This window comes from Pipistrellus hanaki (assembly GCF_964339955.1).
Source record: "Pipistrellus hanaki genome assembly, chromosome: X".
NCBI classification, from domain to species: domain Eukaryota; kingdom Metazoa; phylum Chordata; class Mammalia; order Chiroptera; family Vespertilionidae; genus Pipistrellus; species Pipistrellus hanaki.
This window is the reverse complement of record NC_140524.1, coordinates 34977604-34996399: the sequence shown is the minus strand read 5'-3', so window position 1 is coordinate 34996399 and position 18796 is coordinate 34977604.

Here is an 18796-nt window from a genome sequence, read left to right as displayed (position 1 = left end):
CTGCTCTTGCTCTTCGGGTTCTTCCTCACTATAGTCGCTACTATAGTCGCTGCTCTCGTCGGATTCGTCAAGTTCGTCGAGTTCATCGGACTCGTCCAGCTCATCCAGTTCGTCAGGTTCGTCAAGTTCATCGGGCTCGTCCGTCTCGTCCGGTTCGTCGGGTTCCTTGGGCTCGTCCGGCTCGTCCGGTTCGTTGGGTTCATTGGGCTCGTCCGGCTCGTCCGGTTCGTCGGGTTCATCAGGTTCGTCGGGTTCATCGGGTTCGTCGTGTTCGTCGCGCTTGTCGTGTTCGTCGCGTTTGTCGCTTTCCTGGTTCATGGGGTCTGAGATGTCTAGGCCATCTAGGCCACTGTCGTGGTCTTCTTTTGCTTCTTCCTCAGCTTCTATCACTTTTCCCTCTTCGGACGCCATTTCTTGCTCAGGTACGGGCTCTGTATCCATTTCCTTTTCTCCCTCTTCAGTTAGCAAGATGTCTGCTGGCTCTGCTTCTGTAAAGAAAGAAACCCAAAGAGAAAGATAGGTTATGTAGCCCAGGCTGTGGGAAGGAGGAAGTTACCGGCTGCATCTGAGGGGTGTCCCGTCCGCTCGCCTCCCCCCAGAAAACGTTCGTTTCTCGGAGTTGGCTGAAGCTCGCTTCAGGAGCAGCACGAACCATGCATTTCTCCCCCATTCTCCTCCACTCCTGGGCTGAGGAAGCCATTGGTATCCTGGCTGGGCTGGCCCTGAGGATTCATGTCCTGAGTGCTGTCCATGAGGCTGTGGCGTCTGCTGATGCTGAGTGCGACCTGGCTCCTTCAAGGTTCTTCTGGCGTCTAGTCAGGCGGGAGTGTTCACCGACTGCTGGGGGCGGGGTGCCGATGTGCGCATGCGTAAAAGCACAACGTGGGCCTCCAAGTTGCAACTTAGCAGACTGCTACAAACTTGGTGGAGGGTCTTTCCAGAGGAAGGGGCTGTGCTGAATTGTGCAAGCTGATTTGTAGGCTCTGGGGGCCTTAGAGAAATGTTTACATAATATCTCTTGGTCCAGCTTCCATACACAGCATTCAGTACTAAGCAGGGGGTAGTAATCAAACTATGTACCGGTAAGTAGGTAGGAGGTTGTTTGCTAAGTTTTTGCTAACAACAGACCTTACCATACTTCTCAGGTTTGCAGGAGGCTGGGTTGGCTTTTCCAGGCACGCCAGGTGCTGGAAAAGCCAAAATAAAACAAAACCAACCCCCCAAAACACAACCCCCACCAACACATATGAATGATATATGCTACTTGTCTTTCTCTGATTAGCTTATTTTTACGTAGCATAATACACTCAAGATCCATCTATGCTGTTGCAAAGGGTAAGATTTTCTTCTTTTTTACATTCCAGTAGTATTTTAAATCCACTCATTTGCTGATGGGCATTTGGACTGTTTCTAGATCTTGGCTATTATAAATTAACAAACAAAATAGAAACAGATTTAAAATATATATATATATTTTATTGATTTTTTACAGAGAGGAAGGGAGAGATATAGAGAGCTAGAAACATCGATGAGAGAGAAACATCGACCAGCTGCCTCTTGCCCCCCCCCCCCCCCCCGGGGATGTGCCCGCAACCCAGGTACATGCCCTTGACCGGAATCGAACCTGGGACCCCTCAGTCCGCAGACCGACGCTCTACCACTGAGCCAAACCAGTTTCGGCTAGAAACAGATTCATAGTTCTCTATGAATCTGTTTTCTGGAAACTTGAGGCAGGGGGGCCATTACCTATTAGGCATACTACATAATGTGTTTTCAAGCTGTCAGTGGGGCTAGGTGAAAAAGGTGAAGGGATTAAGAAAAAAGAAAAGAAAAGGAAAACATAGTTATAGAAAACAGTATGGTGATTACCAGAAGGAAAGGGGGTGGGGAAGTAGAAGAGGATATGGGGTTATAAATGGTGATGGAAAGAGACTTGACTTGGGGAATTGAACACACAATACAATATACAGATGATGTGTTATAGAATTGTACACCTGAAACCTATATAATTCTATTAACCAATGTCACACCAATAAATTAAAAAACAACAACCATCAAGCCCGCCCATTGAATAAGTAAGTCCACTGCTTATAAACTTTTAGTAATGAATCCATTTCCACATGCAGGAGTAAAAACCTGCAGTGTTTAGAACATACAAGAATGCCCAAACTGCAAGAAGCTCCTGGTTCTTACTGTAGATAATGCCTCTTTTGCTGTGTCTGTACCTATAGTTTCTCTTCGAAAGATCATTTGTTCCCTGTGCTGGGTGGAAGCTGTGGACTTAGTTGAGTTTCTCCCTTTCCTGCTGCTGTTTCCTACCCGTTTCCTCTATATCTCTCCTTTCCTAGAAATATCTTCCTGAACTCTTGCTTAGGAATTAATAAATTTTATCTATTTTCAAATAAAGAGAGCCACGACAGACTGAGGGATTAAGAGGTTTTTTTTTCAAGGAGTGTTTTGTAGATGCTGCAAAATGTGTGCATGTTCTAATATTAAGACTAACAACGGTCCCTATGCTTAACAATGTATGTCAACTAGCTTATTTTTACTTGCATAACCAACATTGTCACCAACCCTATATTATATCAGAAATTAAACTATTTTCGTGGGCCTCTAAATGTATCATAAACCCCAGTGACCTTACGTAGTGTGCCTAATAGGTAAGGGCCCCCTGCCTCATGTTCTCAGAAAATGAATAAGAAAATAGCTTAAAAACAAAGTTTGGTTGACCACTTTCAAAAAGATAGGCAGAGATGGCAATCTGATATTTACTTAACTGTATACAGGGACTAGAAGAAGTAGTTCAGTTCTATTTATCTTCCTTTAGGAAATCATGTTCCTTCTGGTAATGTGCAATTTCCATAAACTGGGGTTTATGTATCAGAATTCCAGATAAATAATAATTTTGCACAATTAAAAAAAATCAAAATTAATTTTTTATTATGAACAAGTTACCAAATTTTATTTTATTTTATTTATTTTTAAATAAAATGTTATTGTTCATATTATTACAAATGTTCCTCCCCCCCCCCCATTGCTCTCCTCCACCAGGTTCCCACCCCACCCTCTGCCCTTTCCCCACTCCCCACTGTCCTCATCCATAGGTGCACAGTTTATGTTCAGTCTCTTCCCACATCCCCCTCTCCCCTTTTCCCCAAGAATCGTCAGTTCACTCCCCTTCCATACCTCTGATTCTATTATATTCAACAGTTAATATTGTTCATCAGATTTTTTTTTAATTTCCTTGGTTTTTAGATTCGCTTGTTGATAGTTATGTATTTGTTGTTCATAATTTTTTATCTTTATTTACTTTCTCTTCTGAAAGAACCCCCTTCAGCAATTCATATAATTCTGGTTTGGTGGTGATGAACTCCTTTAGCTTTTTTTTTTTTAATTATTATTATTAGAGAAGCTCTTTATCTGACCTTCGATTCTGAGTGATAGCTTTGCTGGATAGATTATCTTTGGCTGTAGGTTCTTACTATTCATCACCTTGAATATTTCTTGCCATTCCAGTCTGGCCTGCATAATTTCTGTTGAGAAATCAGCTGACAATCGTATAGGTGCTCCTTTATAGGTAACTACCTGCTTTGCTCTTGGTGCTTTTAATATTCTCTTTTTGTCTTTTGCTCTTGGAATTTTAATTATGATTTGTCTTGGTGTGGTCCTCTTTGGATTCCTTTTGTTTGGAGTTCCTGGACTTGTAAGTCTAATTATTTCACCAGGTGGGGGAAGTTTTCTGTCACTATTTCTTTCAGTATGTTTTCGATATCTTGCTCTCCCTCATCTTCTGGGACCCCCATAATTTTGATGTTGGCTCGCTTGAAGTTGTCCCAGAGGTTTCTTACATTATCTTCAATTTTCTGGATTCTCTTGCCTTCTAGTTTCTGCGGAGGAGTGTCTTCTGGCTCTTTATGTTCCAAATCTTTGACTTGATTCTTGCGATCTTCCATTCTGTGTTTAGGACTCTGTATAATATTTTTTTATTTCAGACAATGTATTCTTTATTTCTTGTTGATCCCTTATCATTTTTTGTTGATTCCTTATTAATTCTAGTTGATCCCTTTTCATATCCTCATAGGTCTTATCGATCTTTTCTAGGAAATTCTTGAAAAAACCTTATAAGCGTAGATTTGAACTCTATATGCAGTCGCTTTTTGTCCTCCATTTCTTTCGTTTGTGATCTATTTCGTCTCTGCATTTTCGCAGCTTCCCTGATGGGGCGGGGTTTCAGGGTGGAGCCTACAGCCTTGGCTTCCGTCAGCCCCGCCCTATGCGGCTCCTGCATCTCAGGGTCCTTTAATACTCACTGCAAGCGCCTCTGAGAGAAAGGTGCCCTCGATTTTCACCTGCTACCAAACAGTCTAGGCCAGGGGTCTTCAAACTATGGCTCACAGGCCACATGCGGCCCGCAGAGGAGTCTGATCCGGCCCGCCAGGTTTTTTGGGCAGTGAGCGCACCCAAGGTGTTACAGTAGGAATTAGTAGTTCATATAGTCCGGCCCTCCAGCTCTCTGAGGGACCGTGATCTGGCCCCCACTTTAAAAAGTTTGAGGACCCCTGGTCTAGGCTCTCCACCACTGAGCCTGGTATTGGGGTTCAGTTCAGTTGGAAGTGGAGTTGGAGGTGGCGTTCAGAGCAGTCTGGAGCCCCAGTCTCCTTCCCACTAGGACAATTCCATGGCACAGCCAACCGGCCCTTCTCTGCGCGCAATGTGCGCGCCTCCGGGACCTCCTTTCGCCGCTCCCCTGGGGTTCCGCCTTACAGCCCAGCTCCCTCTGTTTGAGCCTGGGTCCCCAGGGTCTGGCCTAGAACTGGGGTTCAGAGCAGTCGGAACTGGGGCCCAACACAGTAGGAGCCTTTGTCTCTTTCCTGCTAGGGAACACCAGCCAGGCACTCAGCCGCCCCGCCCTTCCTCTTGGGCTCAGACCTCTCCGAGTGCCGTGTGTCTCCGTACCTTAGGCTTTTACAGCTCCTCAGCTCTTCCTTCTGTTTTTTTCTTTGCTTCTCGTTGTAGAATTTCCAGTCAGTTGACTTTCCTGTAGTTCTGGGTAATGCCCATTTTATATTTTAGTTGTATTTTATTGAAATTGTTGAGTGCGGCTGCAGCTAGGTGTTTACCTGTTCAGCCATCTTGGATTCTGCCCAAGTTACCAAATTTTAAAATAAAGACAGGATCTGAATCTTCACTTGCATGACCAATGGTCCCTTACTCTCCTTACCCTGATCATCACCCTGTTTCCAATCAAAGGCAAATTATAAAAATCTAGCATCAGGCTAAAGTTTCTCCTGTTTGATTTATTGTAATGTGGTATAAAAATATTTGCCATGTTGCCCAGGTGGTATTACCTCCAACCTGGCACCTAACGGCAGGCAGGCCACAGTGGCCTTGACTCTGAGGCTGTTTGGCCTTTAGCTCAGGAAGGGAGGGAAGAGCTTGAGAATGAAGCCTGGGTCCAGGCAAGCACTTCCTGGAAAATGCTTGCTGCCTGAGCATGCCTCTTTCACCCCGAGGCAAAAGCTGTTCAGTAGAGGGGCTACTGTCTGTCCATAGACTGCCTGGGCTCCAGCTGTTGCCCTTGAGGTCTTCTTTGTTCATGGGTTCAGGAGCTTCTGCATCAACTGGCCTTGGCCTTTTGCTGGTATTGCTGGTGCTGCTGGTGCTGTTGCTCCTGAAGTAGGTTCAAACTGTATTTCCTTCTTGTCTTCTGATGCAATCACAGAAACCACAGAAGGGTTTGCATCTGGATAGGAGGAAAAGCAAACAGACAGGATCTGACCCTTCACTTGCATGACCAATGATCCCTTACTCTCCTCACCCTGATCACCACCCTTTATCTTTGGATGCCAGGGTTCAAGGGCAGGAGGAAGCCAGGGGCCAAGAACTGAGAGCAGCAGGGAAAGAAATTCGGCATCCTGTTTGCTCTGCTGTCAGGAAAGTTTGTATCCTGGAATTTGCTGAAGTACATGTCCTGGTCCAAGCACTGGGCCTGAAGTTCCTCCCAATCTTTGCTGACTCCCAGGTAACAGGTGTCATTGCAGTTGCACCTGGGTGGTTGCTCCTTGCCTTCAGCACTGTACATGTAACTGTGTGTCTCTGCAGACCTGGAGTCCCTGGTAATCCCTGGTCAGAGCCTCTGTTGGTGTCTGGTCTCAGTGACAACGTGTCAGCCTCAGATTCAAAGCATGTGTACTACATGTTTGATGCTAGCTATTGCCTTTGTCACATCTGTTAACGAAGGGGAGAGGACCTGATCTCCCCCAGTTGCTAGTGGGGGTGGATTTCTTGCAATATCCCGAGAAAAGAAATTTTCTGAGAATTAGATGGGAGGATGACTTATAGCAGAAAGCTTTATTTTCGTGGAATTAAATCCCTGAGTTTCCAAAGTCCCATTTCCCTTTACCTAGTAATCTATACTAGTAAAAGGGTAATATGATAATTAGGGCAAACATCTTCCAGATGTCCTTCCAGACCAAGCTGCAGCGGCTGCCCGAGGCTTAGGCAAGTCTTGGATGCCAGGCTGGCCTGAGGCTCAGGCAGGCCATGGATGGTGGCTGCCGCTGCGGGAGTCTGAGGCTCAAGCAAGATGTGGTGGCTGCGAGGGCTGAGGCTCAGGCAGCTGCAGTAGCCAGCAGTGGTAGCAGCAGAGGCGTGATGCGGCCATCGCCTTCCCCTGATTGGCGGTTGTCTCTGTAGGCCAGTGTTTCCCAAACTTTTGACATATGTGTACCCCTTCTATAATTTTTGTAACCCTGAGTACCCCTCGTACTCATGAAAACGTAGAATTAGGCGCAGCTAAGCACGGTGCAGTGCATATCCCCACCAAACTCCGGTGCAATGCGTACCCCCACAAAACTTCCCGTATCCCTGGGGGTACGCGTACCACACTTTGGGAAACACTGCTGAGTGTAGGCCATCAGTAGGCCATCTCCTGAGGGCTCCCAGACTGTGAGAGGGGGCAGGCTGGGCTGAGGGACACCCCCCTCCAAGTGCACAAATTTCCATGCACTGGGCCTCTAGCAGAAGATATGTAGATGGGCTTTAGCAGAACTAAAATCAGAATCAGTATCCAGAGTTTCCTTTCCATGTTGGAGCTGAGTTCATTCCAGCATCAGGCTAGATTATCTTGAGTTTCCTGCTGCAATCTATTAGTTCATTGTGTGTGGGGTCTGTATGGCAATGTAAGGAAGCAGGAATGAGCTAAGAGCACAAAAGAGCCAAGAGTCACGAGCCAAGTGCACCAAGAGAGGAAACTCCTTTGTTAAGGAAATTATGTATTCCCAAATTTTCATGTGCTTGCAGTGGCCATGCCTATTCTGGCCAATGACTTCTGTTCCCAGGTGTGACTGACAAGCAGCGCCTTCGCTGCCACCCAAATTTTACTGGGCATGCACCTATCTTCCCTTTGTCCAGTCCCTTCCCCCAGTGTTTTGTAGGGAATTGTCTGGTGGTTCTCTGGAGAGTGCAAAGTTGCAGCTTCCTGGTGAAGCTGCCCAAATGACATGCCTATAATGTCTGGCTTCCCCTTTGCTCCTTTTCCATTATTAAGAATTAGCTAATTAGACCAAGCCAGTGTGGCTCAGTAGTTGAGTATTGACCCATGAACCAGGAGGTCACAGTTCGATTCCCAGTCAGAGCACATGCCCAGGTTGTGGGTTTGATCCCCAGTAGGGGGGCATGCAGGAGGCAGCAGATAAATGATTCTCATCATTGATGTTTCTAGCTCTCTTCCTTCTTCTCTCTGAAATTAATAAAAAATACTTTAAAAATAATAATTAGCTAATTATACCGGTATCTCCACCAGTTGCCATTGGTGGGATTTGCTGGTGCACACATATGGTAGTGCATGGCCATAAAATACAAAATATTGTTTATAAATATATAAAATATAAAATATTGGATAACTATATAAAACATAAATCTAAACTTTATACAGTATTTGAATAATGATGAAACTATATTTGCTATTAGAATCATGTGCACTAATAAGAAATGTTATAAAGAGAATGCTTTTAATAAATGTTGTCAGCTGCAAGAAATTTTAAAAAATATGTTTATATTTTATATTTACAATTACAAAGTATATAAAATACAATTAATATCTAAATATTATATAATATTAACTTATTAAAAGAAATATTTAATGGATATATAAATTAAAATAGCAATATATCTTAATATAAATATATAAATATAATTTACAATAATTTTATATTATACATACTTAATATATTATTAAAACATATTTATACATTTATAATAAATATATTTATAAGTATACAAATATAAAATATTTTTTAAAATTTAAGGCTGATAAGGTTAAAGGCATTTGTAGTACTTTAAACAATAAAAAAAGGAAAAAATATTTATTGTTGAAAGCATTACATATGACCCCTTTTTACCCCCATTGACCCCTTCTAGCCTGCCCCCATCCCATGCCCCAGGCCTTCATCAGAAGGCATTTTCTTTATAGCATTTGTTATTAATGCATATGATTCTAAGAACAAGTACATTTTATTTATTTATTATTATGATATTTAATATATATTTTTATTGATGACAGTATTATAAATGTATCCCATCCCCCCTCCCCCCTCCCAAGCTCTTTACCCATCCCCCCAGGTCTTCACCAACCTATTGCCCATGTCCATGGGCTATGCATATCTATCTATCTATTTATCTAATCTCCCATATAGTGGGTTCTCTTTTCATTTTGATGGTGGTTTCTTTTGCTGTGCAGAAGCTTTTTATTTTGATGTAGCCCCACTTGTTTATTTTTTCCTTTATTTCTCTTGCCGTAGGAGAAAGACAGCTTCTTTCTAGCATTTCAAATTTGTGCATTTGATTCTAAGAAGGCTTACATTTTTACCATGCACACACACACACACACACACACACACACACACACGTATATATAATATACATGGTATGCCAGAGCCCTTGAAATGAAAGTGCTCTTGGACTCACTAAGCAGTGGGCTGGGTCTAGGCTTGCACTCAGCAAGGACTAGTGACTGGGTGCCCCACCCTCGCACACGTTTCCAGGGGCCGCTGGACCTCGGCTGCGTTCCAGCCCCTGAGCGCCCACCCTCGGTCCCTATTGTGACGGGGCCGGTGCAGCAGAGGCGCAGTTGTGGAGGAGGGGACAGAGGCCTGGACCTGGCGGTGAGGGGCCAGAGCCCAGGGAAAGGCCTCGCTGATGGCGGGGAGCCCGCCTCCTGGACCGCACGGACCGGGACGCCCAGGGACCCCTAGGGCAGCGGGAGCCACCGGGGCGGCGGGAGCCACCAGAGCGTGAACAGCGGCCGGGCAGCAGCGACGCGGACAGAGGCCCCGGCCGTGGCTGCGGCTGCCTCAACAGCTCCTGCCCACCGCCCCGAATGGAAGGCAGTGCGTCCGCGCCAGCCCTGCAGCGGCCTGAGAGCAGGAGGGGCGACTGGAGACGGAGTGTGTGTGTGTGTGTGTGTGTGTGGGGGGGGGGGGGGCTGGCTTCTCAGTGGGCGTCTGTCTCTGCCTGCGCCTTCTCCTCCCTTTCCAGCCAGCAGCCGCCTGTGCTCCGGGGTATCTGTCCGAGGGCCATGCCGCCCGAGCATCAGCAGAATGTGTTCACACAGTCCTCACATGGATCAGTCTCTTTGCTGGTCAATGGCCACTTTTAAAACTGTAGTAACGGTTACCTCATGATAAGCTTTGCTCTCTTGACCATTTCTCAGTGCATAGTTCGGTCGTGCTAAGCACATTCATGCTGTGCAAACAATCTCCAGATCACTGTTCCTCTTGTTAAGCTAAGACCGTGCACAGTAAAAAACTTTGTGTTTCCCGGGCCTGGCAACCAGCTTTCTACTTTCGGTTTCCATTTGATTACTTCAGGTGCCTCCTAGAACCAGAGTCGTACAGTGGTTTTATTTTTGTGACTGGAATATGTCAGTTAGTATACTGTTTCTTCCGTGCTGTAGCATGTGATAGGTATCCTTTTTGATGGCTGAGTAATATTCCATTGTATGCAAATTCTATATTTTGTTTATCTAATCATTTAATAATGGGCACTCGGGTTGCTTTTGTCTTTTGGTGGTTGTGAATAATACTGCCATGAACATGGGTGTGCAAAATCACTAAGGAGTCACTATTTTGAATTATTTTGTGTAGACCTATAAAAGGAATTTGTTGGATCATATGGTAATCTGGCTTTTAAATTTTTGAGAACTGCTCTACTGTTTTCCACAGTAGCTGCACCATTTTACGTTTCCTCTAGCAGTCACAAGGGGGACAATTTCTTCACATTCTTGCTACACTAGTTATTTTCTGCCTTTTGATATTAGCCATCTCAGTGGATGTGAAGTGGCATGTTATGGATTTGATTTGCATTTTTCTATTGATATATGATGTTCAGCATCTTTTTTTTTTTTTTTTTTTTACAGAGAGGAAGAGAGAGGGATAGAGAGTTAGAAACATTGATGAGAGAGAATCATTGATCAGCTGCCTTTTTCACACCCCCTACTGGGAATGTGCCCGCAACCAAGGTACATGCCCTTGACCAGAATTTACCCTGAGATCTTTCAGTCCGCAGGCTGACGCTCTATCCACTGAGCGAAACCGGTTTCGGCAGTTTTATGTTTTCTTCTACCTGCACCATTAGAGTGGATTCCCTTTCCTCTGCATTCTGTCCTTTTCTATTTGGTTCATTTATGCATCGTTTCTTCAGTCTTAGAATCTGAGGCCATATATAGCATGGCACATGCAGGCACTGTAATAAGAAAGAAAAAAAAAAGCAAGTTAACTGTGGATTAAACTGTCCCTTTTTCAAAGAGAAAGTGGTCTTTTCCCTGGGTGAATGTTAAGCATTCTTTAAACACAATCGCACAAGAATCGGGTAATCTTCAGTTTAAAAAGCAAGAGACGTGTACAGCGTTAATATGGTCAGAATATCTGTGGGTTTCAATCCGAAGACTGCCCATCTCTGGTGGGGTTGTGTGTGTGTGTGTGTGTGTGTGTGTGTGTGTGTGTGTGTTTTCAGTATATTGGTATGGTTTTTATAGAAAGGTATTTGTGGAGTGTTTCTTGCAATTTCACAGGCCTGCCTTCTGAGGAAGTTCAGTTATTTCCTATTTAAAGAAAACAAACACGAAAGAAGCCCCTAGTGCTTCTAACGTAAGAGTTCCACAATTAAAATGTCGATATAGCCCTAACCGGATTGGCTCAGTGGATAGAGTGTCGGCCTGCAGACTCAAGGGTCCCAGGTTCGATTCAGGTCAAGGGCAGGCACATTGGTTGCAGGCACATACCCAGTAGGGAGTGTGCAGGAGGCAGCTGATTAATGTTTCTCTTTCATCTATGTTTTTAACTCTCTATTCCTCTCCATTCCTTTCTAAAAAATAAATGTCAATACACCATCAAAGAAATAGTAAATGGAAAAATTAAAAAGAAAGGAAAAAAAGAAAGGAAAAAATAGTAAATGTGATACATTTATCTTTGAATATCACTTGTACCTTAAATGCTGCAAAAAATGGAATTCCAGTGAAATGGAATTACGCAATGCAAGACCAGGGGGCTATATCTTACTTAGCTTTGTAATTCCCTTCTTTTTTCCCTTTTCACACATATGTGACAACTCATAGTTTTTTTTGTTTGTTTTGTTTTTGTTTTTTGATTCTGTGAAACCAGGAGCCATTGGCTATGCTTTTGGATCTGGTTTGTTGGCCAAATTTTCCTCACTGTCAGTCGCTCTCACAATCTGAGGATGAAGGTCCCAGGACTCAGCATAGTCAGCCACATCCTTAGGGCGGAGTGGGCAGCAGAGCATTCCAGTTCTCCATCAAATCATGACCTGGTCTCTGCGTTATTGCCTGTTCCCTCTCTCTTACACACACACACACACACACACACACACACACACACGCTCTGTGGATGTGTCAATCACCACGCCCAGCTGCTTTCCTAGCCATCCCCCACAATACAGGCAGGGGCACTTATTCCTTAGGAAGGTCTGTGAGGTCTCCAAGCCCCATACCTTTGAGGATGCATAAAATGGTTTAATTCCTTTCATAAAATGATGCTGAGGACAGTGATGATAGTGATGGTAACAAGAGGGTAAATCATGTGTGATACTAGACACAGGGCCCATTATTAGAAAGTACAATGCTTTCCATATCTGAGATGTTAACACCTTGTGGAGCATATTCACAGCACATCTTGAAGGGAGAACCATAAAACACTCAGTCTGGCCTCAATATGCTTTTCTTGACAATAAATATAATTTATCTTTTCCTCAGCAAGCAGTCACGATATATTTCTAGATAAAGTGAGGAAAGTGGTAAGAACGAGGCAGCAGGGGGAACAGTTGGAAACACTTGTGGCTTCACAGCCAGAGCCCAGCCCAGGGAGCCCTGAACTGGCTTGGGGGACCTGCAACCAGAGACTTTGGAGCGACAGGAAGAAGAGGGCTCCCACTCCACTGTGCTGTCCAGAGCCCCTGAACTGAAAGTGCTCTTGGACGCACTAAGCAATGGGCTGGGGGCTAGGCTTGCACTCGGCAAGGACTGGTGACTACAACCCTGGAGTCCTTGGACTTCCTCAAGCGGGGCATCGGGTGTCCTGCAGAGGCCATCCGGCCCGGAATACTGTGCACACCCAGCCCCAGATCCACCTCCTGGCGTCCCAGCGACATAGCCTGCTCTGCCTTCAGGGTCCTAGCAGAAACCCAGGGCAGTAAGCCCCCTTGTTTGAACATTTCAGCTTAATTACTGGCCCGAGGTCTGCAGGGGCCCAATGTCGGTTCCTGAGACATTCTCCCATCTTTTCTGTAAGGGGCCCAGTGGCTCTGTGAGGCCACACCTGGCATTATCCATCTCTCGGTGCCCCACACCCCACATCAGCTTGCACAACAAAGCACAGCCCTTCCTCAGGAGAGACAGTCTGCTGAAGTCCGGAGAATAGGTGGGGGTATACATTCCACCCCCATTCCACACCCCTATGCCCACTACCAGCACCTTCTTTCCCATAGTGCCCCTGTGTTTGGCCATGCCCCTGAGCCCTCCCTGCCTGAGCAAGTGCCACCCAGGGAGACTGCAGAGGGGTGTGGGTGGTGTGTGGGAACAAAGCCAGTAGCACCCATCTAAGTGAGAGGCATAGGCATTCCGTTTGTGCCAGACCAGTTAGACCCAGCCCCAAGCACCCAAAGAGAACCAGCTCCTGCAGGCAGCTGGATGCCCCCACCTCCACCCCCTCACAGGGTTCCTTGGGCGCTGGACCTCGGCTGCGTTCCAGTCCCGGAGCGCCCACCCTCGGTCCCTATTGTGACGGGTCGGTGCAGCCGAGGCGCAGTTGTGGAGGGGGACAGAGGCCTGGACCTGGCAGTCTCTGGACCGGGACGCCCAAGGACCCCGAGGGTGGGCAGCGGGAGCCACCGGGGCGGTGGGAGCCACCAGGACGCCCGAGGTGACCAGCGGTCGGCAGAGGCGGCCTGCCCCGGCCGGGGCAGCGGCTGCCTCTCAGCGCCTGCAGGCCGCCCTGAATGGAAGCAGTGGGTCCCCACGGGACTATTGGTGGCCGGAGAGCAGGAGGGGCGACTGGAGCGGGGGTGGGGGTGGGGAGAGGGAGGGACCGCGGCCTGAGAGCAGGAGGGGCGACTGGAGACCCGGGGGGGGGGGGGCCCTTGCAGCGGCCGGAGAGCAGGAGGGGCGACTGGAGACCTGGCCGCCACGGGCAGCGGCTGCTCACAGCTGCCCATTCTCCAGCTCCGGCTTCTCTGTGGGCGTCTGTCTCTGCCTGCGCCTTTTCCTCCCTTTCCAGCCAGCAGCTGCCTGAGCTCCGGGATGTCTGTCCGAGGGCAATGCCGCCCGAGCATCAGCGGAATGTGTTCACACAGTCCTCACAGGGATCAGTTTCTTTGCTGGTCAATGGCCACTTTTTTTTTTTTTTAATATATTTTATTGATTTTTTACAGAGAGGAAGGGAGAAAGATAGAGAGCCAGAAATGTCAATGAGAGAAACATCGACCAGCTGCCTCCTGCACACCCCCTACCGGGGATATGCCCACAATCAAGGTACATGCCACTGATCGGAATCAAACCTGGGACCTTTCAGTCCACAGACCGAAGCTCTACCACTGAGCCAAACCGGCTTCGGCTCAATGGCCACTTTTAAAACTGTAGTAATGGCTACCTAATGGTAAGTTTTGCTCTCTTGACCATTTCTCAGTGCATAGTTCGGTCGAGCTAAGCACATTCATGCTGTGCAAACAATCTCCAGATCACTGTTCCTCTTGTTAAGCTAAGACCATGCACAGTAAACAACTTTGTGTTTCCCGGGCCTGGCAACCAGCTTTCTACTTTCGGTTTCCATTTGATTACTTCAGGTGCCTCCTAGAACCGGCGTCGTACAGTGGTTTTATTTTTGTGACTGGAATATGTCAGTTAGTATACTGTTTCTTCCGTGCTGTAGCATGTGATAGGTATCCTTTTTCATGGCTGAGTAATATTCCATTGTGTGAAAATACCATTTTTTTAAAGCTATCATTTATTAATGGCCATTTGGGTTGCTTTTGTGTTTCGGTGATTGTGATTAATACTGCCATGAACACGGCTGTGCAAAATCACTAGGGAGTCACTGTTTTCAAATATTTTGTGTAGACCCAGAAAAGGAATTTGCTGGATTATATGGTAATCTAGCTTTTAATTTTTTGAGAACTGCTCTACTGTTTTCCAAGGTAGCTGCACCATTTTACGTTTCCTCTAGCAGTCACAAGGAGGACAATTTCTCCACAATATCCCTCACACTTGTCATTTTCTGCCTTTTGATATTAGCCATCTCAGTGGATGTGAAGTGGCATGTTACGGTTTTGATTTGCATTTTTCTATTGATATATGATGTTCAGCTTTTTTTTTTTTTTTTTTTTTTTACAGAGAGGAAGACAGAGGGATAGAGAGTTAGAAATATGGATGAGAGAGAATCATCGATCAGCTGCCTTTTGCACACCCTGCACTGGGGATGTGCCTGCAACCAAGGTACATGCCCTTGACCGGAATCAAACCTGGGACCTTTCAGTCCACAGGCCGACACTGTATCCACTGAGCCGAATCGGTTTCGGCCGTTCAGCATCTTTTAATGTGCTTCCTCAAGTCCTTTTCCATTTCAAATTTCTATGAGAGCAATTTATTGTTATTAGTTTTTATTATGGTAAAATATGGATAACGTAAAATGTATATATAACCGTTTTAAGTGTGCAGTCTGTGGTATTAAGCACACTCTTCTTACTGTGCAACCATCACCACCCTCCATCGGCATGGCTCTTCCTCCTACAAAACTGACTCTATTGTGTTAGACCCACAGGAGTACCTCATGCAAGTGGATCAGGCAGTACCACCTTGCATTCCCGGTAGCAGCGCACAAAGGTCCAGTTTTGCCATGTCCTCCACACATTTGTTATTTTCAGATTTAATTTTTTATAGCAGCCATGCTAATGGGATGAGGTGGTATCAGCGTGGTTTCAATTGCATTTATTTTTATGATTAGTTAGTGATGTGGGGCACCTTTCCATGTGCTTAGTAACCATTTGTACATCATCTTTGGAGAAATGTGTACTCAAGCCCTGGCCTGTTTTTTTATCTGGGTGTTTTCTTAGAGTTGTGATGTGGAGTTCTTGATATATCCTATATAATAAAGAGCTAATATGTTAATTAGGCATAACAGAATGACTTTCATGATGAAGCTGGGGCTGTGAGGGCCAGCCAAGGCAGCCAGGACTGTGAGGGCCTAGCCCCTTGCAGGAATTTTGTGCATCAGGCCTTTAGTTCTACGTATAAACTCCTTATCAGATATATGACTTGCAAATATTTTCTTCCGCCCCAAGAATTGCCTTTTCATTCCACTGGTTGTGTCCTATTGATGCACAGAATTTTTAAATTTTGATGTGATCCAATTTATATATATTTTTTCTTTTATTACCTATGCTTGTGGCCTGTTTTTATAAATAGGATTTTTGGAATCAGGGTAAGGAGAATGATGTTCTCTCAAACAACTGCAATGCCAGTTCCTATTATTTCAATTTTTTATAATTGGTTCATCATAGATTTGTCTGTTACATTTTATAGTTTTCTCTTTTTTAAAATATATTTTATTGATTTTGTACAGAGAGGAAGGGAGAGAGATAGAGAGTTAGAAACATCCATGAGAGAGAGTCATCGATCAGCTGCCTCTTGCACACCCCCTACTGGGGCTATGCCCGCAACCAAGGTACATGCCCTTGACTGGAATCGAACCCGGGACCTTTCAGTCCCCAAGCTGACGCTCTATCCATTGAGCCAAACCAGTTTCAGCTATAGTTTTCTAATGTTCACTAAAATTTTTATTCTGGCTACAGATTTGTTAATGCAACCTTAAATTTTGAGGGGTAACCATCTACAAAGGAAACCTAGTGGGGGGAATGACAAAAGTTTACTCGTAGAGGTTCTTGAGAGGAGAATACAAATTTAAAACAAGCATAAAATTTATATACATACATTTTATTTTAGTCACAAGTCCAAATACTAAACATTTGTGGTTTTCTCCCTTCAGCAAGGTCATAGAGATGCATTGGTGAGACTTAAGCTGGACTGCACGTCAGTAAACCTGAAAAAGCCGTTGAGGGGGCACCCTAAAACCTGTTTCAGGACCTGAACACCTTTGTGGCAGATAATCTCATGTTGGCGTGTTATTTTGTGTGTTTTATGTTGACAAATAAGTTTTGTTCTAAGGAATCTTGGTGGAGGCGAGTTAGGTAAACTCCAGCTTACAGTTACTTCCCATTACCAGAGAGAACACAATTTCTTAAAGGAAAACAAAACAAAACAAAAAATGAACTGTTTCACCCATTCTGGGTACAAATTTAAATATATATATATTGTTTACAAACATGAATATTTATATCTATAACCATATACATATAATGTGTATATATCATACCTATAAGTGTGTGGTTGGGTAGTGGGAAAATTTATCCCCTTCCATTCTTAATTTTTCTGGTTGGTCTAGCAAGTGCAGTGACACAAGACAGATTAACTAACAGGAGAAAATAAAGAATTTATTTTATATATACAGTGGTGTCACAGAAATTGGACTTAAGGAAATGTACCAAGCAGGCAGCTTTTATAGTTTTTAAAGAAATAAATAATATATCTGTGAGGGATGGACAAGACAAAGGGACTTAGGCTTCAGTGCTTAATTAGCGAAGAATCGAAGCAGAGTATGGTTTAGGGAGTAAATTAGTAAATAATTATTAAAGACTTGTTTGTATAGGCCTCTGGGTCCAAAATTCCCTCTCTGGCGGTGAAGCTATCTCTTTAACTCCTGGTACAGGGAGGGTACCTGGCATATGGGGCGATTTACCTTCTGATTTTAGGGGGACTCCAGGTCTTTCTCAAGAAACTTTCATTAAAAACAATCAGTATGCCGCCAAAACCGGTTTGGCTCAGTGGATAGAGCGTCGGCCTGCAGATTGAAAGGTACCAGGTTTGATTCCGGTCAAGGGCATGTATCTTGGTTGCGGGCACAATCAGTAGGGGATGTGCAAGAGGCAGCTGATTGATGATTCTCTCTCATAGATGTTTCTAACTCTCTATCCCTCTCTTTTCCTCTCTGTAAAAAAATCAATAAAATATATATTTTTAAAAAAACAATCAGTATGCCATATGCACATATTTTGGGGGTAGTCTGCCTTGAGCCCAATCAGTACATTCAATAAAGTGCAACTCCTAGCACTGGTATCATTTAAGATGACTTCTGTGTGGAGTCATCTTGGGGCTCAGTCTGAATTTGGATGTATTCAAATTAATGCACAGAAGAGCAGCTTGGAGGGGGTTCCAATTGCACTAAATTATTTAAAGCCAACTTAAGCTCTCAGCTAAACCAGTGCATTTATAAATATTGGGGTGATGGAGTAACATCCAGAGAAAGTTCTTTACCCATGATGTTCAATTGTGAACCACAATAATTTTTGAAACATGCAGTATTTGAGTATTTATTCCAGGACACTGACATCTTTTTCCTTACACTGTCCTATGCAAACTGACAATGGACAACACAATAATAGCAGTGCATTGTGATAAAATAAAAATTATACCTTTTTTGTTAGATTGGGAAAACATACAATATATATTTTTTTGGTGGGCTGCAGAATGTTAGTAATGAGTTTTTGTGCCATGAGATGATAAAAGTTGAAAATGACAGCTCTATATGAACCACTTATGTTTAATTAAGCTGAGGCTAGTGGGGGAAGATGGCTTACATGTTTCATCACCTGGTTCTCCTTTTGTTTTTAACTGTTTGGTAAGGCTCTGTAAAGAGTGGTAGCCCCTAATTTTACTTTTCACAAACACTTTGCTGTATCAACCTGAAAACGTTGCTAGGATACTCCCATGGTGAGAGTGGAGGAAATTGACTAGTTTTGGAATGCTGTGTGTAGAATGAAACAAATGAGCAAAAAGTAATATGACTTGAGCTAAGGAGGGTGAAAAGGATAGAGAAAAGATACATACAGTCAAAACAGGCTTTCAGATCCTACACAAATTTAGTTATGAATCTGTGCGATTCAAAAGTGAATATTCTCATGAGAATTTTTTTTTCCATTTTGATGGTACTCTATTGAAAATGCTAGTTTCATAGAATATGTTTGGTGGCAGAGGGTGGCTCTATTTCAGACAGACCCATTGCTGTGTGAATTTCAAATACTTTTTTCAGTCTTGCAGGCTGTGAGGACTAACTGGGAATAAAAGTTGTATCAAAGTGATGTTTGCACAAAGCAAAGGGAAGAAAATCAGGATGGG